A 13,014-nucleotide genomic window follows, 5' to 3' on the forward strand; every position below is an offset into this window, starting at 1 on the left:
CTATAAATGACAACAACATTCCATTGGGATTGGACCTCAAGAAACTCTTGCAATTATTACATAATATTTGAATATTATAGTATAGTATTCTAACACTCCCTCATTTGATCAATGGAAGAAACACAAACCCATATTTTGAAGGAGACAACGCTACCGCAATAGCTCTCTGGTTCAACTTCTGTTTACTCACTATACTCCCATTCTCTTTGCTAATGACCCTTTTCATCCTGTGCTCATTCTACAAAAACACCATTAATGAACTCTTCGTTAACATCATTTTGGCAGTGTTTTTTCCTTTGCTGGGTGTTTGATACTTCTTTCTGTATAATCATCGCCATAGATGATTGTTTTTACTGTGTAGAGAGATCTTTCAGTGACCACTATGATTCAAAACAGAGAAAACAAATGATGAAATTGGAAATAGAAGATGGAGTCGTTCTTCAGAACAAGGTAAGATACTTCACTTCCATGATTTATCATAATTAAAACATTCTTTGTATCGGCTCGCTATGGAGTTATCAAGTTTTTCTGTGCCCAGGAGATTAATGGACCAGAGGACCTCTAAGAAAGTTGCCTGGCGCAACAACGAGTTTGAAGAAAAACTTCGAGCAGCCTTGCTTTCGTGTAGCAATTCCCTTGTATTTTGCTAGAACAATAAGAGATGAATTCAGTTTGCAGTTGTTGAATCTAGAAATCATCTTGCAGCACATTAGTCTTCCTTGTTTATTACAAGAACTGAATACGTGAGGTTGTGAAACTGCTTCTGCTACACATTAATATATATATATGGAACAGTAAGGTCCGATTTTTTGTTCAACTATCCACAGTTAATTGGATATTGAAGGTTTTCGATGATGACTCTGCATTCTTTATATCCTCGTGGAAATTTTGGTGATGTCCATATTTAGTTCACATCAAGTTGGTGAAACTCACGGGGACAACCTAAAAATTAAACTTGGCTTAGCAGATAAATCTATACTTGTTCTAACTTGGTTAATAGTTGACCTAGTTGGTTTGATTTTTTTATTTTTTAAAATGATATTGTTTTAACATTTAAGATTTCACATGATTTCAAGTTTAGTTTTATATAACTATTGTTCTTTGAATTTGTTAACTTAAAATTAAGTATATATACATAACAAAATTTTTAAAATATAAAGATATATGAGCTACTTACTCTATTTAGAGTAAGGTGATCTTTTTTTACATGAAAATATATTCATGTGTAAATGTGACTTGTTTTGTTAATTTGGATAGAAAAATAAATAGGATATATTAAAAAAAATCTTTATTTAGGAATTAAATTGACATAGTAAAAGAAAAGAGTAAGAATAGATTGAGAATTCATTTATTATATAGAGATAGACTAAAAGACCCTCAAGAAAAAAAAAAAAGATTTAGTAATGGTATTCGGTATGATTTTCTTTCTTTTATTAAGAAGGGATGAAATTAAGAACAGAAAATGGAGGGGGGGAAGGTACATGGAAAAACCTATAGAAAAACCTGTGGGAAAGTAGCAATAGGGAAAATTAATTAAAAATAGAATTATAATTATAATTTTATTCGAATAGCATGCATAAAAAAATAGGGCAAATTCATGTAACCATGATATTTATCTTTTTGTTCTTTTTTCCACACTTGTTCCATGGTTTTTAGAAAGAAGAGAAAGGTGAACTAGCATCAAAAGGTTAATGTTATTAAACTTAACCTGATTTATGATTCGGTCCAAGATTTGAGTTAGGAGTATTTTTTAAAAAAATTAAACTATGTCTCACACAAATTTTAATCGAGTTAACCAGTTCAAGTGATAGCTTGTTATGTCTATTGAGTTTAATTGGATCAATCCCATCTAATTTAATATAAACTCAATATGAATTAACTCTCAATTTCATAGGTTACTAAGTTAACCTATTGAGTAAGTCTTAATTTATTAACACTGATCTAAGGACGAACGAAACTAATATTTTATTATTTTCTTTACAAATTTTTAGATGTTAAAATTTTAAAACAGAAAAAATAAAAATTAGGCTCCCATTTTTATATTGGCTTATAATTAGTAACTACCTTTTATAATCTTTCTAGTTTTCTTTCCATCCTCATTAATCCTTCTAAGCTGTAACAAGTTATGGATTGCATTGTTCGGTACTGTAACGCGAATTACTAGAGACTGAAAGTGCTTTCATTATGGAATGCACTGTTTGGGTTTGCTCTTTGCTAAGAGTATTGTGGGTTGGGAAGGCGTAATGGTAGGGTTGTCGTTGCCACAGAGAGTTAAAAAGATTGCATGGAGGTTAGGTTGTCTTTTTTATTGGGGAGAAAATGATCGGTTTGGATTTTGGTGGGGCTACACGACCCAGGCTGCTGACACTTGCGACTAGGGCCAGCCAACAAGCCTGGCAGTAGCACCAGGCTACAAACACCTGACACTAGGGCTAGCTAGCGAGCCTAGCAGCAGCACTAGGCTGCAGAAACCTAACGTTGGGTGCTAAGGCCAGGCACTGCAGCCCCAGTTGCAGACACCTGGCACTAGGGCCGGCTAGCGAGCTTGGAAGTAGCACTAGGTTGTAGACACATGGCGTTGAGGCTGTCATACCCTAGGCGCTAGAAAAACTCTCTTGCCTTGCTAAAGACCTGACGAGCGAGCTTGCAAGCCCGCGCGAATGGGTCTGCAACCCTGCGCGTTTAGTGCAAACCGAGGCAAGTGGGTATACTCGACTCTGCAAGCCCAAAACACTTGACTCTGCAAACTCGGGCACTGGGGTTAAACTTGCATGTGGGGGTCTCTTCTGACCCACGCCTTAGGTCTACACACCCTAGAGGCTAGCTTTGCAGACTCTGCAAATAAGAAAATGAAAAAAATATATAATATATCAGTTATTGTTATTGTTATTGTTATTGTTATTGTTATCACTAATTTTTTTTAACAAAAAATTGTTACTATTAAAAACTAGGGGTAAGCAAAAAAAAATCAAAAACCGATTAAACCGAGAAAAAACCAAATAACCAAAAAAATTGAACCGTGAAAAAAAAAAACTGATTAAATTGATTAAAATTTAAAAAAAAAAAAAAACCCAACTGGTTTGGTTGGTTTTGGTTTTATAAGCCAGAAACTGAAAAAACCGAACTGAACCCAAACAAAAAAAAAACAAGAAAAAAAACCGAGTCAAGCCGAAAAACTGATGCAACCATATTATTCGATAGTTTCACCCACATTTAACTAGTGTTTTGCCTGTGTTTTGTATATAAAATGCCTTGATAATCTTTGTTTTATGTTTTGAAGGCTCTTTTGGATGAAAGAAGCAAAAAGGAGTAAAATGGAGGTAATTTGCAAATTTGACCTTCAGTCGACGTTTTGTGCATAGCATGATCTCTAGAGTTTGAAATGAAATGATTCCAGTGGCATTAAAAAGCTAACATCCATACCTTTCTAGACATCTAAGGCAAGAAAATAAAATAAGAAAGAGCATGAAAATCACAGCCTTCAAAGTCAAATCTCGCAATCTGCTAGTGCTAACCTTCATCCATTCCGACTTCAATATCTGAAACTACAGAAGTCCAATTGATGCAAACTCAATTGTGTTGGATTCTTGACTCAAAGGCCTATCAACTCTCCAAATTTTATCCAAAAAAATATGTCATATGAGGTAGATATGATTTTTCAAAAATGACAACTGAATTCTGCCAGCAAACATGTTTCGTGAAGAAACAAGCCCAAATTATGTTCCGAAGCATCTAAACCTATATCCAAGTTTTTATTTCAATAGTTTAGCTCCTTTAAGGCAAAGCTTGAAGATTCCATGCAAGGCTATTTCTTTGTTTTTAGGAAAATAGTTATTGAAATACTTAAATGTAAACAGTCTACTTAAGGAATGACTATTTTGTAAAATAGAGACTATGGTTTCCTAGGATATAAAAAGAATGAGAGAACAGAAGGAGGGCAGCCAACCAAGAGGATAAAAATGCCCCCTTCTCTAAGAAACTCAAAATCATGCATTCCTCCTTCTTTTTGATTAGTTGTTCAACAAACATGCAAAGCTAAACTCTTTTTCTTGGTTGCAAGGACACGGAAACCTTCGGATTTCAAGAACTGTGAGTCTGTGAGATTTATTTTACCTTTTCTTTTTAGTTTATATAATGAATATATTTGTTCTCACTATGCTTATTTTTTCTATGATTGTTTATTTTAATTGCTAGAGCAGACTCTAAGTTATTATTGTAGACAATATATTGCTAAGTTTGACATCAAAACCGGAGTTGTGGTATATGAACTTTTGAAGCAACTGAGTTTAATAATTGCGACGGATCTACATTATTAATCTTAGGGAGAAAATTCAATAAAATCAAACATAGACTACGAAACAATTATGTTTCTTGATTAATCAACTTATCTAGTTCTTAAGGCTGTCATTGAATTAAATTACTAGTGCGGGACACTGTGTTGTTTAATGGTTAAGGTTAGTTATACGGCGAAATCCGTTAACTAATTAATGTTAAGAATAGATAAATATTCAGAATATAAATTGATGTTTCATTTCCATGATCAGTTCTGCTTTTTGTAGGTGGATATGTGCTTGCGGCCAAGGTTTGTTATGTTGATAATTTTCTGATTTTATTTAATTTTGCTTGATAGTTTTCTATTTTCTTTTGCCTTAGCCTAAATAATGTCCAAAACCCGCCCAAGTTGCATATCATATAGTATAATCTGACTTGAACCTTTCTCGTGGGATCAACCCCTTGCTCGCTCTATATAATCTTGTGTGTTGTGTTTTAAACTAAGATAATAATTTGTGCGACCGCGACATCGCAACAAAAACCCGAGCCAAAACCAAGCCAAACCAAAAAAACCGAGCCAAACCAAAAAAACCGAGCCAAATCAAAAAAACCCAAGCCAAACCTATTTTTGAACTGGTTTTGTCCTAAAAAACCGAACCGAATCAAAACCGATCGGTTTGAACTAGTTTTTTGATTTAAAAAAAAAAAAAACAATATCTTAGTGTGGTTACTGTTTTTGATAAAAATAGAACCGAACTGAAAATGATCACCCCCTAATCAAAACTTTTACCAAACAAGTTTAATATTATTATTAATATGATAGATATTATTATTTGTATTCTAAATATTACTATTTTTGTTACAATTTAAAGCATTAGTATTAAAAATATTATTATTTGTGATATAAATATTATAATTTTTATTATAATTAATATTATTCATATAATAATTAATAAATTTGTAGAAAATATTATTAATAATGAAACAAATAATAGATTTTATTTGAAGGGTAAAATTAATAATTATTATTTCTATTGTTATTAGTCTTATATATTGTCATTACCAAATTTAATAAAAAAGACTTATTACTACCATAGAAGAAAAACAAAATTTTTAAAAAATATTGAAAATATAAGAAGTTAAATATTATTATTAATATTATAAATATTAAAATAAATATTATTGCTATAGAAAAAAAACATAAATTTGATTTTAAGGGTAAAATGAATTATTATAAATATTATTATTATTTTATTATTATTATTTATTATTATTATTATTATTTATTATTATTATTATTATTATACTTCAAATTAATAGTTTTTTTCCTTAATTCATATTAAGATGTTTTTTTTATTATTTTGATGTGATTTACAAAAAATAGATTTTAAAAAATAAAAAATATTAACTCAATTTATTTTTTAAAAAAATTATTTTATGATATTTCTAATTTTATTTTTTTCTCTCTTGAAATTTTTTTATTTTCTCTTATTGATTTTTTTCATGTTTGTAAAGAGAAAATAAATTAATTGTGACTTTTTTAATATTATATAAAAGTAGGGTGATGATAATTTTATTTTTTTTCTTTACTTCAAATTAATATTTTTCCCTTTGATTCATATTAAGATATTTTTGTATTATTTTGATGTGGTTATATAAAAATATATTTTAAAAAATAAAAAATATTATACAATATATTTTTTAAAAAGTATTTTAAGATATTTTCAATTTTATTTTTTTTTCCTCTTCAAATTTTTTTTTCTTTTCTCTTATTGATTTTTTTCATACCATAAAGAGAAAATAAATTAATGTGACTTTTTTTTATATATTATACAAAAGTTGGGTGATGATAATTTTTTTTCCATTTGAGGTTGGTTTAATATTTTTTCAAAAAAGTTTTTGAAAAAAAATTGAAATTTTTGTTATTGTTTTCTTTCTTCAAATTTAATATTTTTTGATTTTTTTTATTTTTTAAATTTTTTTTTAAATATATTGAGATTGGATCTGGCTGCGCAACCACACCCAAGGAGAATATATTAAGTTGGTCCTAACTGGTCTGAGTTGAGTTATGCCCCCTAGAATGACCCAAAATAGCTTTTCGGTCAAACTGCCACTAGACCCATCAGTAATTGTTTTTCTTTTCTCTCTCACGTTAATTGTTTTCCATATAGTAAAAGAAATAAATTGATAGGAGTTTTTTTTATTATTTAAAAGTTGGGTGATCATATTTTTTTTAATTGAGGTTGTGTTGAATTTTTTTACTAAGACATGTTTGTTTTTTTGTTTCAAAAATTATTTGAAATTTTTTTTAATTTTTAATTTTTAATTTTTTCTCTAATATTGTCATATTAAAGTTGATAGAGCTCTTAATAAATTTTTTATTCACATCATATACTTTATATGTTTGTATTATATATAAGAGAAATTTTTTAACAATAAAATCTATTAAAAAATAATTTATAAATATTATAATGTAATATTATTTTGGGTAATAGAAGATATTTAAATTTTATAACAGTAGTGGATGAGATCCAAAGTTTATTAATATTTATTGTCTTTAAATTTTTTATACAATAGTTGTAAATTATATGTATTTTTAAATACATAAATAAATTATTGTGTTGGGTCCTATTCTCAGGGAGAACCCATTAGAGTTGGGTCATGTTGGGGGTAGGAACTAAAATATCTTTTGATCCAGTTGCACAATAGGGCCCAATAAGTTTGGGGACTCAAAAGCACTAGGTCCAGATCCAAGGCTAATGAGTCATGTGTTAGGACCCAACTCAGATGGGTCTGGCGTCAGTACCCAATTCTCTTTGGTCCTATGTCAGGATATAAGACTTTTATTATAAGTAAAAGTATTAATATAAAAATATTTGTGTTATAAATATTATTATTATTAAATATAATAATGAATAAATTAAAAATATTCATTTTGTATTATAAATATTATTTTATTATCATTAATGTTATTTGATATTAAAATATTATTATTTATATTAAAAATATTATTATTATTATATTTCTCTTGAGTCCAGCGTCATGACTCAAGGTTCTTGGATCTTAGGTTTTTTGTGTTATGAATATTATTATTTTTATTAATATTAAAAATATTATATTTTGTGTTATGAATATTATTATTTTTATTAGTATTAAAAATATTATTATTTGTGTTATAAATAATATTTTTATTATTATAATTAATAGTATTAATATTAAAAATAGTATCATTTTTGTTATAAATATTATAAGAACTTAGGTTAGGTGAGTCTAATATTATTATTATTATTATTATTATTATTATTATTATTATTATTATTATATTCATTAATATTGTTAAATTTGTAAAAAAAAAAAAAAATAGTATTACTATAAAAAAAAACATATAATTGATTTGAAGGGTAAAATCAATTATTATTATTATTAACAACTTGGGTTAAGTATCCCCTTCCAAACCCAAGAAACTTGGGGTAGGAAAGGAGCGCCTCACCGAAGGAGCTTGGGTGTGGCTAGAGCCCAGACCTAAATCCCTTAGGTTTTGCAACCCTTCCATACCCAAGATTATTGGTCTTCGTCAGGACCCAATCTCTTAGATCCTGCATCTACACCCAAGACTAATGAGTTCGTGGTCAGGATCCAAGTCTAATGGGTCTTACGTCATGACCTAATGCTCTTGGGTCTTGCGTCATAACCCAAAGCTAATAGGTCATGCGTCAGAACCCAATTCCCCTTGGTCCTGCATCAGATGCCATTTCTGTTGAGTCCAATGTCAGGACCCAAGACTAATGGATCCTGCATCAAGACCCAATGCTAATGAATCCTGCGTCAAGACCCAAGGTTCTTAGGTATTATATTTCTAAATATAATTATTTTTATTATAAATATTATTATAATTAAAAGTATTAATATCAAAAATATTATTATTTGTGTTATAAATATTATTATTTTTATTATAATTGATTATAACTAATAAATTAAAAAAATATCAATATTGAAAAACAACCATAGATTTGATTTGAAGTGTAAAGTTAAAAATTATTATTATTATAATTATTATCATTAATAAATTTTAAAAAACTATTATTATTATCGAAAAAACCGTAATTTTTTTTAAAAGATTAAAAAATAAAAAATTTGAATGACAAGTTAAATATTATTATTATATTATAAGTATTGTTGTTGGGTTTAGCGTTATAACCAGACTCAACATTTTTAAATCTAATATTACAGTTAAACTCCACACTTTTAGATATTAGATTTTTTATAATAATTTTTTATCAAAATAAAAAACATAGCGGAGCACTATATTAGATTTTTATAATATTTTGTTTTTTAAATAAAAAAACATAGCGGAGCACCTAACTACTACCAACTAAAACTAAATATCTTTAACTGTAGCCCGCAGGCGACACATCGCAAAGATGTATTTTCACTTGTAAAGTTCTCATGGCTGAAACCACCGGATGGAGACATGAGAAGAATTAGGTGTGTCTGGCGGTGGCCTACCTAATAAAGCATATATATATATATATATATATAGAGAGAGAGAGAGAGAGAGAGACAACATATTCATTCTTTGATGAGAATCATTAATCCATCCACTTGTTATGATCATTGATGCTTTTTCTTGATTTTTCCGGTTAGTTCTAGTGGTTTCACATCTTCCACCTTTTCCATTTGGATTTTCTATGACAACTGGAGCTCTCATGGCCCATGTATTTCTAATCTAAATACTGCCACCCTTTAATTATGCCTATCTAGTTGCAATACGTCTCTTAACTTTGGAATATCTTTTCTCTTTATCAAATGTAATCATGCAACGGTGTTTTAGTACTGTTTATGGAGTTGACATGGGATTTGATATATATCACAAACTTAGCATGAACAAGGATAACTATTTTGGTAGTAAAAAGAACAGGCATTTTGCTCTTCTTCACAACTGAGTGCTTTCACTTTTCCGGGTTTGTGAAATCACTGCAATGGAAGTGGAACTCTCTGGAAGCCATAGCCCCCATGTCCCCATGCCTGGCAAACCACCAGATATTGGACATGGTAGCAAGGTATAGTTTAGAGACAGAGTCTTGCGTTCTAAGCCACCTCCACCGTCACGGGAGAAGGTGGATTTCCTGCAAGAGAAATTGGTACGTGTTGAATGTGAAGATGGCAATCGTTTATTACCGAGGGTGCTATTGTTGGATGATAGGGTGTCAATGATCTGTGTTACCCCTGGAGTGATGCGTTGACAGTGAAATTACTTGGAAAAAGTATTGGATTCACACAGATGAATCTTAGGCTAAAACAATCATGGAGATTATCCGTTGGATTTGATCTAATGCATGTTCGGCTCGGTTTCTTCATGGTGAAATTCATGATTGATCGATCGTGCCCTCATTTTGGATAGAATATCCTTGGATTTGAATGTGGTGTTCTGTGATGAAAGCTTTCTTATGCCCTCGGCCTCGGCTTTAGGAACACCAACAAGGGAGAGGGGGGAATTTACAAGGATCTGTATTGAAGTAGACCTTGATAAACCGGTGGATCTTCTCCGGCGACGGGCATTCCTGTGGCCGGTAACGGCAAAATCTCAAGCATCCCAAGTATTAATGTTAATCCTGAAAATCAAGCCCCATAAACTGTACAATTTGAAATGCATGGAGAATGGCTTGTTGTCAAACGGAACAGGAAGGAGCGAAATTAAAGGGTAATAATATCATTCCAAAGCGTAATATTAGTGATCATATTGAGAATGGGCTGGATATTGATTCTAAGAGTTTGGGCCCACTGGGAAGGGGGGAGTTCCAAGTCATCAAGCTTTAATAAGCCATGTGAAGGCCCATTTTCCAATGCAGTTGACTCAGACCAAATATTTGATGGGATTAAAAATAAAAGATGAATCCATAATTAACAATAGTTAAAAGTTAATTTGAGAATATCTTTAGCCTTATAAAACCTAGAATTGAAAAGAATAGAAATTTCCCAAGATTATGTAGTAATTAATTCAATAAAAAAATATATGTAACTAGAAAAAAAAATATTTTTTATTACTTTCTAATGAGTGTAAAACTTTAGGGAAATATTATAAGAATATTACCTATATAATAGACCACCAGTAAACAAAAAAACAATATGCATTGGGCATACAACATTTCATTTTTCAAATATTAATAGATTTCTTTATATAGAATCATTTATAGATTGCATCTTACATAGGAAAAAAATAATAAACAATAATAAACAAGATTTTCTCATTGTCAAAAAAAAAAAAAAAAACTCAGTGTTTCTTTCTCGTTTCTTTTTTTTATTTTTTTGTAGTAAAAAATAAGTGACAACACATTCTTCATCTTTACAATGCTTACAAAAGCAAAATCTCATCAATGTTTTACATAGTGAGCTTGTAAAGAAAAAGTATTTGTCCCAATTTGTTAGGTAATCCACCAATCCAAAGACTTTGCATTTAAAATTCAAAAACTGATGCATTTTCATGAGCAACCTATCCTTTTTAAAATTCAAAAAGAACCTCAGCAAGCTTTTATACTTCTCTAAAAGTGGTTTATTGTCACGGGCAACCTACCCTTTTCAAATTCCAAAAAGAACTTTAGCAAATGTATATACTTCCTTGAAAAATAGTTTATTTTTATGAACGACCTGTTCATTTTAAAATTCAAAAGTTGGTCTTTTTTCGTGAACGGTCTACTCTTTTCAAATTCCAAAAAGAAACTTTAGCAAGCATCTATGTTTCTCTAAAATTAGTCTATTTTCATAGACGACTTGCTTATTTTAAAATTCAAAAACTAGTCTAATTTTACAGGTGACCTGTTCTTTTTAAATTTTTAAAAAGAACTTTAGCAAAAAGTCCATGTTTCCCTAAAATTAGTTTATTTTCATAGGCGACCTACCCATTTTAAAATTCAAAACAGGATCTTCATCAACATCCTTCAAAACTTTCCTAACACAAAATTAAAAAAAAAAATACCCTTCAATAGTAAACTCTTAAAATGAGTGCCTTGTCTTATGGTCTTCGTTATCCACACCATATTAATAGGATTTCTTTGTCGTTTCCCAACTTCTGTTCACCCATGCATATTTCACCACCTTACCTTTTAATTCACAAATCATACACCAACACTATTTTAAAGTTGATGTTAAATTATATGTAATGCATGCCTTTTAAAATATATGCCCCCTCATTCCTTTATAATCTCTTTTTAATTGTTGAGGGTTATAATTTCTAAGATGATCTTTCTTGCTGATTCATCCTCCTAATTTACTCGAGCAAGTCCATGCAAGTTGCTTTCAAATCTTGAGTGTCAATTTACCTTTATAACCTTCTCCTTTTATAAGTATTTAAACTATGGAGAATGATATCCTTACGGGAATGAATTCTATCATCTTGGTGATTTTTGTTTTCAATTCAGTTGACCTGAACTCCTGTATCTTTGCGATTCACTTTAACTAGAACTTTGGTTTCATAGTTCGGTTAACTTGGAATTCCAATCTGGCGATCCTCTTTAACCAAAATTCAAACTATTTGTCTTTACCTCGGTTAACATGAGATCTTAATCTAGCGATCATCTTTAATCATAACCAAAATCTTTGTCTTCAACTCAACTAATTGAGATCCTAATCAAACAATCCTCTTTAATTAAAACTAAAATCTTTGTCTTCAACTTGACTAACATGAGATCCTAATTTGGTGATTCCCTTTAACCATAAGCATAATCTTTGTCTTCAACTCGACTAACCTGAGATTCTAATATGACAGTCTCCTTTAACAAGAACCATAATCTTTAATCAGAACCAAAATCTTTGTTTTCTAGTATAATTGTATTCTTAGAACTATTCTCTATGCAACTCTTTTTTGATAGAGTCCTGTTATCTCAAAGAATCATTTCAATCTGGTGATTTCATAGAACTATCTAAAGGTATCTTGATTGAATCCAAAACACTTTAATTCAAGGGTTAACATCTGATACTTTGGATCATGGGGTTATAACATTTTAACATTTTTTTATGCCAAAGAACTTATAAATTCTTAATGTTAGGATTTCTCTCCTTATTTTTACAGGGTTAAAACTAAGATCTTTTGCCATCATTGATTATTTTTCAATTGATTTCATTATGGATTTTCCTGTAAAATTTCAAAAACACTTATGCAATATTTAGGGGTTAAATGACATGCATGCATTCTTATGTAATTTGTATGCACAACAAATAAAACATATTTTTTATATTTTTGAAAATGAGAAGGTTTTTTTTTTCTTTGAAATTTCAATGAAAAACAAGTATTATAATACCATGCTAACATCTTATAGTATACGTATACAGTCCTGATATTAAATAAAATTATTGAAAAAAATATATGAGAGACCCACAAAATAATTTTATATTGGTCTTTAAATTTTATTTTTTTTTTTGAAATTTTGGAATTTATTAATGGTCTATTTAGCAAAACTTCATTTTTATTAAAAAATAAATAGTCAAAATAAGTTTAAAAGATGTGTTTGCCAAAAAACCCCTTAGACCAAAAACCCTTTCACAAAAATATTAGCAAACCAAATAGGCCTTTACCAAGTGACCTGATTTTGACTTGACCAGGTCGACTTGAAAACATCAATTCAACCATGGACCAAACCGAAAACCAAGGTTTAACTCAAAACTAAACCAAAACATAGAGTTAAACTAAAATAAAATCACATTTAAAACAACACAAAAATCATAAAAGTTTCTTGCGAAAACAGATCA

This window comes from Populus alba, chromosome 1 (genome assembly GCF_005239225.2).
Source record: "Populus alba chromosome 1, ASM523922v2, whole genome shotgun sequence".
In the NCBI taxonomy this organism is placed as follows: Eukaryota; Viridiplantae; Streptophyta; class Magnoliopsida; order Malpighiales; family Salicaceae; genus Populus; species Populus alba.